Source organism: Corvus brachyrhynchos, unplaced genomic scaffold (assembly GCF_000691975.1).
Source record: "Corvus brachyrhynchos isolate BGI_N302 unplaced genomic scaffold, ASM69197v1 scaffold105, whole genome shotgun sequence".
Lineage (NCBI taxonomy): Eukaryota > Metazoa > Chordata > Aves > Passeriformes > Corvidae > Corvus > Corvus brachyrhynchos.
The window spans coordinates 4001790-4012413 of record NW_008238452.1 but is presented as its reverse complement, the minus strand read 5'-3'; the positions used below and the strand labels follow the sequence as shown (position 1 = coordinate 4012413).

General features: G+C 41.3%; 1 long non-coding RNA gene across 2 annotated transcripts in view; it reads right to left on the bottom strand.

Moving 5' to 3' along the window:
- Positions 1 to 6: 6 nt before the first annotated feature.
- The window catches only part of LOC108447334, a 32290-nt gene continuing 21672 nt past the window's right edge, over positions 7 to 10624 (bottom strand). The window contains exons 7-9 of one of the 2 annotated variants that reach the window (XR_001862860.1): positions 3176 to 3377; positions 886 to 2647; positions 7 to 698 (exon numbers count right to left, since the gene is read on the bottom strand). This is a non-coding gene — a long non-coding RNA (uncharacterized LOC108447334). Of the gene's footprint in view, positions 699 to 885; positions 2648 to 3175; positions 3378 to 10624 lie in introns of those variants that run through there. The other variant, XR_001862861.1, reaches the window with a different exon arrangement.

Sequence of the window (10624 nt, the reverse complement as noted above, 5' to 3'; positions counted from 1 at the left end):
TTCCTGATCGGTGCCCCTCACGGCGCTGGGACCCCTCAAAACGCTGGGAGACTCCCTCACAGCTGCCCCTCACGGCGCTGGGACTCCCTCAAAACGCTGGGAGACTCCCTCACAACTGCCCCTCATAGAGCTGGCACCCCCTCAAAACGCTGGGACTCCCTTGCAGCTGCCCCTCACGGCGCTGGGACTCCCTCAAAACGCTGGGAGACTCCCTCACAAGTGCCCCTCACGGCGCTGGGACTCCCTCAAAACGCTGGGAGACTCCCTCACAAGTGCCCCTCACGGCGCTGGGACTCCCTCACAGCGCCGCTCCTCTCTCACAAACCCTCACCGCGCTGGGACCCCCTGGTAGGAGTGGGACTCCCTCACAGCGCTGGGACCCCCTCAAAGCGCCGGGACTCCCTCACAATTGCCCCTCACAGCGCTGGGACTCCCTCAAAGTGCTGGGACTCCCTCACAGCTGGCCCTCACAGGGCTGGCACCCCCTCACAGACCCTCACACACCTGCCCCTCACCTTGTTGTCCCAGCCCCCCCAACATCTCACAGCACTGGGACCCCCTCATAGCTGCCCCTCACAGCACTGGGACGCGCTCTCAGCATTGCACCCCACTCACCCGTGTCTTCCCAGCTCAGGCTCAAAATGCCCAAGGTGGGCGCTGAAACTCCTAGGCCAACCTCTCCTCACGTTTGGATCAGGCTGAGCAAAAGGAAAGAGATGATGCTGTGGGTACATGGCCTCCTGCGTGAGGTCCAGGCCCAGCTCAAACGAGACAGCGCAGGGATTTTATCTGCCCTTCCACCCCGCTTTGTGTCAACGCCACTACAGGCCCTTCCCAAAGCTCAAATAGAAAAGTAATTTTCCAAACTTTGGCCGTTGAACTCACTTGATAGGACAGGAAGCTCCTGAAGACCCCTTTCCCAGCAGTACAGCTGCTCTTGCCAGAGGAGACGTGACAGAATCCCATCCCACACAACCTGGCTGGCGAGGCTACTGAGGTAAGGCCATGGAGGCTACTAAGGTGCACTCAGCTAAGTGGCTGCAAAAAAATGCCTCTGCAGTTTAAATGTGAGTAATAATGACAGATAAGGTCTGACAGAGGGACCAAGTTGAAAATATGCATTGATTTCTCTTCCAGCCTGATTTAAATTTCCCAGTACAGCTTTCTCACTAGAACAGGTAATATCCCCTTTGTACTGTACAATGAGACATTGAATAGCAACTTGCTTTAATCAGTCACATAAGAAATTACCAAAAAGTATCCAGAGAAGGCAATAAGAATACGAAAACCTGTTCGGCAACACTTCCCACCCTCACGGAGGTAGATGTTTCATAGGGAAACCACATCAACAGGGACAATGCTGCAAAATTAGATTTTGTATAGAACATGCTCCATGCCCCGGTTACATAACTTTACCAGTACAAGGGAAGTATAGAAAAGAATGAAGGAAAGGCTGTCTATTTATAGAGTTTCTAGCTTGCCGAGGAAAAGTGGAGAAGGAAGAGTTCACCACCAATCCATTCTCAGCAAAATAAATATGCTCAACAAGACCAAAGACATTTTGTGTAATCTTTGAAAAAAATAAATTCCATTAAGTGGAAATCAATGGAGAGGAGTTCAAATGCCTGCACTACCCTGTGCTGGTTCAGTCCTCCAGGTGCTGACGACCCTCTCTTAAGGTGTAGGTCCATGGCAAAGACTGTCTTTATTATCCCGTGGTGAAAGGAGATGTCACTTTTCTTTGGTGCCATGTGTTTTCCACTTGAGACCAATGTCATCAGGCTCCCTCTCTGACAGGCTTTCTAAGCCTTGCTCTGGAAGGCAACTGCTCGTTAGACTGACTTAGATGCTGACAGCCCCTTTCACATGCTCTTAGGCTTGCCTTGTTGGCTAGAAAAGCTTGGTCTTTTAGGCCCATAATGATCCTGCTGAGCTTACACTCCATATCACAGAGACCGACTTCTTCTGAGGTCAATTTTCCCAGCACCTTTCCTTGTACTATCCATTAACTACACCAGGTACAGCCTGAAGCCACCTTTATGTACTCTGTTCACACATCCTTTCCTGTACCTCTTTTCCTTTTCCCTCTTACCTCTCCACATTGTGCTGGTAACAGAAACCTCATTTAGGAGCTCTTCTGCTAACAAACAAGCCAGATGCATTTCAGCAGATTTCATTCCTATCCTAGATAAAGGGCCAAACCTGGAGGCCAGTCTGTCATCGTGGACTGCAGTTGTTGTGCTGTTCATTGTAAAAAGCGTTCAAGTGTATCGGGAACAAATAAATGGGAATAAGCTCTCACCTAAATACTGCAGATATAGTCTGGGTTTATGGTTAGCATGGACATTTGTTTTTTCATATATCCTCATTTTATTACTATGATTGCTCATTACAGTTTATAAAACAGCATTAAAAATGAACAACATCTGAATGGTTATTCCATCAAATATAAACAAATCTTGAAGCTGTAGGCTATGGAAGGGTGCCATTGCATCTACTGCAGATTTAGACGGGTTTTTTGCATGCAAAGGCACAATGTAGGTAATTTTACAGATAACTTTTCTTGTTAATACTTACCTACATGGAGAAGATAAATGTAGGATTTACAGAAACTTTCCTTTTCTTTGAGCATTATCCATCCTCTTACCTGAAACAAGAGCAGGGACGTCATACAGGTTGTAGGGCAAATCACTAGTAACTGGATTTCCCAGCTCCTTAACTCGAATTAAATTGTATTTGGAGTTAAAAGGGTTGAGTTACAAAAGGTGACCTCATCTCAAACCTGCTGAAATTACTGAAATGACTTCTCTGCTTCCCTGGGCTACAAATAATTGGCAGGTAGTGAAAAGTTTACTTTTCAGGGCAGCATCTTGTGTTCTGCCTTATCCTGCAATGCCCAGCTGCTCCAGCTGCTCCTGCTTCCTGCAGCCACAAAGCAAAGCCGTGCGGGACTGCCGTGGCTCTCCCCACTGTCATTCAGCTCATTGGTGAAATCACCAGCCATGTAAACATATTTTGTCTAAAACTGGAAAGTGCAAGTGTGCTTAACCAAAAAGGTATGAAAGTCCTTCGTCAAACAAAAGGGGCCTTTTTTCTTTAATTGATGCTACTAATTCAAAGATTTGAGCAACTTCCCTGCTGCCTTGCTCACCAAAATATATACATACACACATACCTTGCTTTGTCCTGCATGACTGTTTTCAGATTTTAAAGATGACTTTTCCTAATTCTTATCAGCAACCTCCAAATCCACTTCTGGTTTCATTGAAGTCTATGGAGTTCTGATATTTGCATCAATGGGACATGGGTCATGCCTTTACATAATCTTTGCAATAACAAATTAATCTCTGCTCTAAAGTTTGAGAAGCTGTAGTGTGCTGTGTAAAAAGAAAAAAAAAAGGACTATTAGTAGCCCATACATAATAATAATAAATTACAAGGCACTGTTCCGTTCCCTTGACAAATATTTATTAAACTGATGCATTTATGACTATAAAGCAGGGTTTGAAAAAGCCCAAAATATTCTAGTAAATAATTGATTATATGGAAACAATACATTTCTCATTATTCTTAATTGAAAAAAAAATTAAGCCTCCCACTAATAAAGTGACTAGAAATATTTTACTTCTGTATCTAGAATCCCAGTGGAAAAAACTTGCAACTTGAACACAGATCAAGTCTTGGGTAACTCTCCTTTGCTTTCAGAAGGATTGTGTATTCTTTGGTCACAAGCTGACAGAGTGCACTCTGTCAAAACCAGTCATTGCTTCATGCTACCATATGCTAATTTCTTTTTTGCCTACGTGATTTATCTGCATGACACTTCCTCCTCATTCAAAAGAGACAGTGAATTTTCTGCAGACTGAGAAATCCTGATAGTCAGTTTGTAACCTTGTCTCTCACAAAGAGGAAAGAAGCTGTACTTGCACTCTGTTTCCCTTCTAATAGCACGCAAAAAGATCCACGTCTGGCAGCCGTGAAAAAAGGGGTGACAACAAAGAATGTGCATTCATAGTTTTGCATAAGTTTTGACAACTGAGCATGAAGTTTGTAAAAACTGTGAGCAGCACATATTTGGAACACTGACAAAGCACATGCTTACTGTGTAATCCTAAACCAGAAATTTTAAAATAATTTTTTTTCCCTTTCAAATCTCTATTCATACTGTCTAGTTCAGGCAAAAGAAGTAGATGGCAAAACTACTAACAAAAGACTTCCTTTCCTCTTCCATTCCCTTAACACGTCAAAATACTTTGGAAGAGACGATTCAGATCCATGTTACCAACTTTTAAACAGCCACTGCAACTAATGACTAGTAAACCTTACTAGCCTTGGATCCTTTGGTAGATATGCTGGGGATGAACTCCCCACTAATCCAGATCAGTACCACAACTTTTAGGATGATTCTTTAAAACAATGGAACAGCTTACCATCATCACTAAGTAATTTTAGGTTAAGTCAGAAATAAAGTGGCTTTTAACATTGTCAAAGCAGCCTCTAAAACTTAAATTTAGATAGAGCATTTGCTGTTGTTGAGAACATGTGTTTGGAGGGAGCACTGAGGCTAAAACTTCAGCTTTAGATTTACATGCTTTTGTACACTTAGACAAACAAACCATAAATTATCTTGCAAAAGGGAAAACTCGACACTGGACTAGAATCTTGCTTGGTATCTAAGGATACAGCTCAAAGTTGTCTTATCAGTGTATAGTTAATTTTGGCTATTGTCTCATTTTTATGCATGCTTTACGTTCCATCACTTGTGAAGAAATAATATCTATGACGAGAAGCATCAATCCCTAAAACAGAGTAGCACACAGTTGCAAAGTATGTTGGAGTAGCTGAACAGAAAATTAATTATGTCAACTTAGCACATCAGCTTAACTGCAAATGTTTTGTCTCCCACTGTGTGGCTCTGCTGATAAACACTGCTGGCTGGTAATCTTTATTCTTGTGAAGCCTTGTGTCTCTACACTTTTAGATTTAGTGATCCCCACTGAGCTTTATAACCCATCTATCAGTGATATTGCACAGTGTGTGCATGGTGGGGTGGGGGACAAACCTTACAGCCCCATAGAGCTTGCTGGTCATATTTGATACAGCAATTGAATGAGAAAACTGCATGCATGGACTGGTCTTTGTTTAAGCTTGGGAAGCCCAGCCTCACCAGGCTGCAGGTACTCCAACAATTCCCCGTGGGACCCTGCCACTGCCACCCGTGAAGAATGAACAGAGACTAACTTGATGTCTTAGAGAAAAAGTAGCCACCCACCCCAGTGCAGGCTCTGGCTCACCCAAACCAAGACTTTGTTGCTCAGGCTGTTCTGACATTATTTGATTTACAGTTTCTATCCTCTGCACTGGATCTCAGCCCCTCAAATTGTACAGCTGACACGAAAATTGGTTCATTGAGCAAGAGCCTTTTAAAATCACCTCGAGAAATTGTTCCCTTCCCTCAAAAGAACCACATTTCTCATAGTTCCTGGTGCATGTGACACTTAGCTCCACTTCCTTTTACCCCACCTTCTGACAACCTTCCCTTGGGCTCCTTCCTGGGTTTTCTTCCTACTGCAAATGAATACGTTTTTTAACCAAGTCTGTGCTAGACTAGGACTTATTCTTTTAGATACTTTGACTCCTCCTGCCATTTGTCATCCAATAATGTTTAGTGAACTTGTAGAATCAAAAATAAGTTGCAGCAAGCACAGCGCTCAAAGGAAATAATTTCATGTACTTTTTCTATTTTCCTTTCTTTTCTCCCCTATTCCCTTTCCTCATGCAAATGAAGTAAGAAAAGAACATGGTCAACCATGGCAGCTGGTGTGGGGTCAGTAGCTCTGACTGAGGAAGCTGTGACCGGTCAGGAGAGATAGTCCCGAAAGAGATCATCTTCCCGAAGCCCGGTGTCTTCCCTCAGCTGCTGGCAGGAGGGCCCGTGCAGAAGCTGTCAGCCCTTTAGTGATTGTCAGCTCGTGATTTCAGCTCAGCTCTGCAGGGCAGCCTCCAGGCCAGACCAGAGAGAGAGACCAGAGGCTCCTGTGGCTGCCCTGCGCGAGGTAGCTTTATAGGGATACAGGGGGTGGGTATCAGAGGGTAAGGGCCAATGGGTTACAAAGGATCTGCATAGGGTCTCCCAGAGGACTCTGGGTCTGTCGTCTTCTCGCCGCAACTGCAAAGTGGTTGCCTTTCCAGGGGAGTTCTGCCGGGAGATTGCAGCAATCTCCTTATCTCAGCAGGCGTCCCCCCAGGACGGGGGCTGGGCATACCCCACAGTCAACAGTTCCACAACTTCAAAAACGTTACATATGCTGTACATAATAGCTAACGTGTGGGGATCTGGGGTTATTTTGAGGAGTGGATTTAATTTAAAAAATTAAACAGTGATGATGTGCAAGTAGCATTTGATATACATGCCAAAATACTAAGCCATATATTGTTCAGGATTTTAAATTCCTTCCTTGTGCTTGTGCTGAGCAGCAGTTCATCCATCCTCAATTCACTAAATCTTTTCCATTTCCATTTCCATTGACAATTCCAGTTGCTATTCTCTTTTATCCACATACACAGAAAACCAGCTATTTTTTGCCACCAGTTACCAACTGCCACAGTTTGCCTAGATATGAAATTAAATTTCCTCATCTTCTGATTTAATATCAAGTCTAAACCCTGGCCCAGTCCCATTTGTTAGGAATAGTCACAAATCCCACAACAAGCAGTGTTCTCCCAGGCCAGCCGCAGATCTATTTCTGTTCCCAGAGCATCAGGAGACAGTGGAAACAGCACCGTGATGCAAATATCCTCACTCCTTGTAGTCCTCATGTCATTTTCATTTCTTTCAATGCTTTCCACATGACTTGTACCCAAAAATCAGCTCTAAATCTCCTATAAGTCTCATTTGCACCTACAGAGAAAGGTTTGCAAGAGCAAGCACCTTCTTTCAGCTAAAATCATTCAGCTCCAAATATATTAGAAAGTCTGAATATCTCTTGCTTGTTCTGTCACTTTAAGTAACCATTTTTGTAGTAATTTCGAAGACTTTGGTTGACTGTCACACAACGCCTTATCTAATTGTAAAAGGCCAATTACCTGGCACAGCTTTTAGCTGTTAGCATTCTATTTATCTTGCACCAGAATTCATTCCCCATCTAAGAGCAGACACAGTCATTTCCACATTTTCATTCAAGAAATAAAATATAACAGTAATATCATTTTCTGCTTGTCCAATTCTCATTTCCTTCCTTTCTATTGACGCTAGTACCCAGCTTTGTCATTTGCAAAATATGGTGTTAAATGTCTGTACCACAGTGACCTGCCTCTTTTGGTTCTCAAGTAAAGACCTACTTATCACAAAACAACTGATTCAGTTCTAAATGTCACCTTAAAATTGAGAGAATCTTTGGATCTAAGCCTCCATAGGGACATGCAGAATATGGTGTTAGAGGGATTGAAAAGGGAAGCTGCACCATTTTGGAAAAAACGCTTATGAGAACTGTTACTCGCATTTTAAATCTAAGTTACTGTTGTGATTTGGTGTATTATTATTAAAATACTGTGATATGAAGATTATCATACTGTAATGTTCTCAATAATTTTAAATGTTTCTATTAATAATCATTAATTTAATGCTGTCAAGTAGAGATTTAAGCTGTTTTGGCCTGTGATAAAATTTCAGTCTCTCATTGTCACATAGCAAATACACCTTGGGGAAGGTTCTTTTCTAAAGAATATAATGCTGCAGTTCTATATGTCAGGTGTTGAGTGATATAAATTACCCTAAATTATTTCTGAAAGAGAAATCCCTGTTAGAAAATGTACTTTAAAAGGTGAAATGAGCTCATTAAACTCCTGTAAGCAAGATATCAGAATCCTACCTTCTGGCCAAGTGAAAATACTGATTCACCACTAATCTTTTGAAAAGCTCACCAAAAGAGCTTGAGATCTGTAGCAGAGTTCAGGACAGTTCACTGCTGGCAATTTCATGGCAATGACCCACATTTTGCTTTAGTGGATTTCACGCTTTATAGCTGCTGCATCTCCAAGAATGGCTTTTGCTTTCTGAAAAGATACTGAAAGTAGTTCATGTATGTTCTGGCATTTTACAAGCTTTAAAGGCTGCATATTCACACTCCGGAGCAAAGCAATTGACTGACTCCCTTTTTACCCTTGTCTTACATAAACACTGAAAAATCACAACTCCTGTTGGACCAAATGCCAACAGTAGTAGGTAAACAGAAGATGCCACATTCACTTCCATGTAATGATTTTTTTCTATGTTAGATTAGTGTCTGCAACCCTTTAAAGATCCTTTTACAAGTTACAATGGATTTATACAGGAAAAAGAACCACTTCAAATGCAAGAGAGTGTTGCTGAGAAATTACTTGGGGAAAAAGCTGATGAATAGAATAAGAAATCTTGGAAATATCGACTGCAACAGAAATAACTAGGGAAGGTCAACATAAAAGTATTAGCAAAATTTGGTAGTATTGCTTGGTGTCATAATTCCCTTCCACAAAAGAGCTTTCAGAGTAAATAGAGTGAGATCAAGGCTGCCCACCAGGAGATAAAATATTTCTTATTCTTTTTGATGAAATCAGAATTAAACTCTCAGACTTGTTCTCATGTAAGAGTATTCCTACTGTGATTAATCTGCACTTTCTCTGAGAAGGTAATTAAAACCATCACACTTTTACAGAAGATTTTCAGAAAAAAATCTGATGACTTAACAAGTACTAGTCCCAGTGAAAGGCACCACCATGTAGGAAACTCTCAGGAAATGGATACTCCTACCCTTTCTGATCTGGGAGTTTGCTGCTTTGCCATGATTTGAGCAGCAGCTGAATTTATCCCTCTAAACTCCAGAGGGTTTTATTATATCCAAAAACATTCGATCCTCCTGCATGTTTGGTCTGATTGGCAGCACTTTCCTAATTAAAAGATAATCACAGTATTTCAGAAAGGATTAAAAAAAAATCCATTCATGAAATACCCTGTGTGCCACTCTACTGCAAACAATCCACGCAGTATTCAAGGATAAATCCCAGGCCATGGGCAATGTGGGGCTCATGTGAGTACGAATGAGGCTCTTTGGCTGCAAGCTAGGTATCATTTAAGCATTAATACTGTTGTGAGTGGTGACCTTGCTACGATGCTATTGCACCATGGTTTAGTTAGATGTGATTAATTTCACATAATCCTTATTATTCTAAATTAGATCAGCTTGCTCCGAATGAGCAATTTCTTTCTTTCAATTAGAATATTAAATCATTCTTCTTCCTTTCTAATGTTTTGCATAACGTCAGCTAGACAGGGTGGCGTCATGTGCTACACAGCAAGAGGTTTGTGCTAGTGCATTTCTGCTGCTTCTATTGCTGTTACCACCTGCTGTCCCCAAAAATAAAATTTAAAGAAGGGGATGTATGTGCAAACACACAGATTTCAAGGTACAGGCAGATTCCAGGGGGTAATTCTTATAAATAAACTGATTTTGGACATTTAACTGAAAGCATATTAAAAATGCCAGGATCAACAGCATACAGAAGCAACTGAATTTTGTGCTTTTAAGGGTTTGGGTGATGGTGATGACTTCTGGGACAAACTGGGTAATTTATTTTCAGTTAATGTATCTCCATGAATTGAGTGTCACTTAACGTCACATAAGGTTAACAGTAGGAATAGGTACAATTTGTCACACAGTCACAGCAGATTGACAAGGTAGTCACTGGGCTGGCAAAAGCATTGGCAAGGAGAAGACTGAGGGGAGAGAACATGAGTGGGAAGAGATGGAGTCTCACTCTCGCAGTCCCTGTGGGCAAAAGGAGTTTATCTTCCCCTTCAATCACCACTAGGTTATACCTTGCTTTTAAATAACAGGTTAAAAGTGAATCTAGCTACAAAAGAATTAAAAATATTCAATTATTGAATAACCATATGTCATAATCAACTAGAAAAAGACATGTTGAATTTTCATTGTCCATTACAGAATTTCAGTCTAAGGCTGAAACAAGAAAAACCTCTCCTAGGTAGATGCAACCACCAAGGACCAGAACTTTGGAAAATTTTATGCACTGGGGCAGTATTAAACAACAGGAAGCTTTTATAGGTACCTAAACTGTCCATAAGAGAAGAGTTATTTGTAGAGGTAGCAACTTCTTCAGATTACTCCAAGGATAAAAAAAGTCAAGTAAGTAAGAAAAAGCATTAAGGTTTTAATTGTGTAAAAAATCCTGGGAATCTTAACTGAAGTGCAATGGAACAATCTGATCTTTAAACAGTGTCAGTATCAATAAACATTTTTTGGCACCATTTATTTTTCACATTACAGAAATGTATTCAGGGCCACTGTGGTCTTTGTTTTGTACGAATGTGAGTGGTTTACAAAGTGAACACCAGGAAATATATCAGAGGAGTTTTTTCCTGAACATAACAGAGACAAGAAAAATAGAACTGTGAATCAAATCTTTGCCATTTAATATTTCATAGTTATTGTTATATTGTACACTGCTCACCATGGACTTCTAGATCATTTTATATGGAAAAAAGGTTCAGGAAATATTCAGCCTATTAAGAAATCAGTGGCAGAGAACTCTGCATTTTTTCAAGGAGTGTCTTGACTGTGGCTCCAAG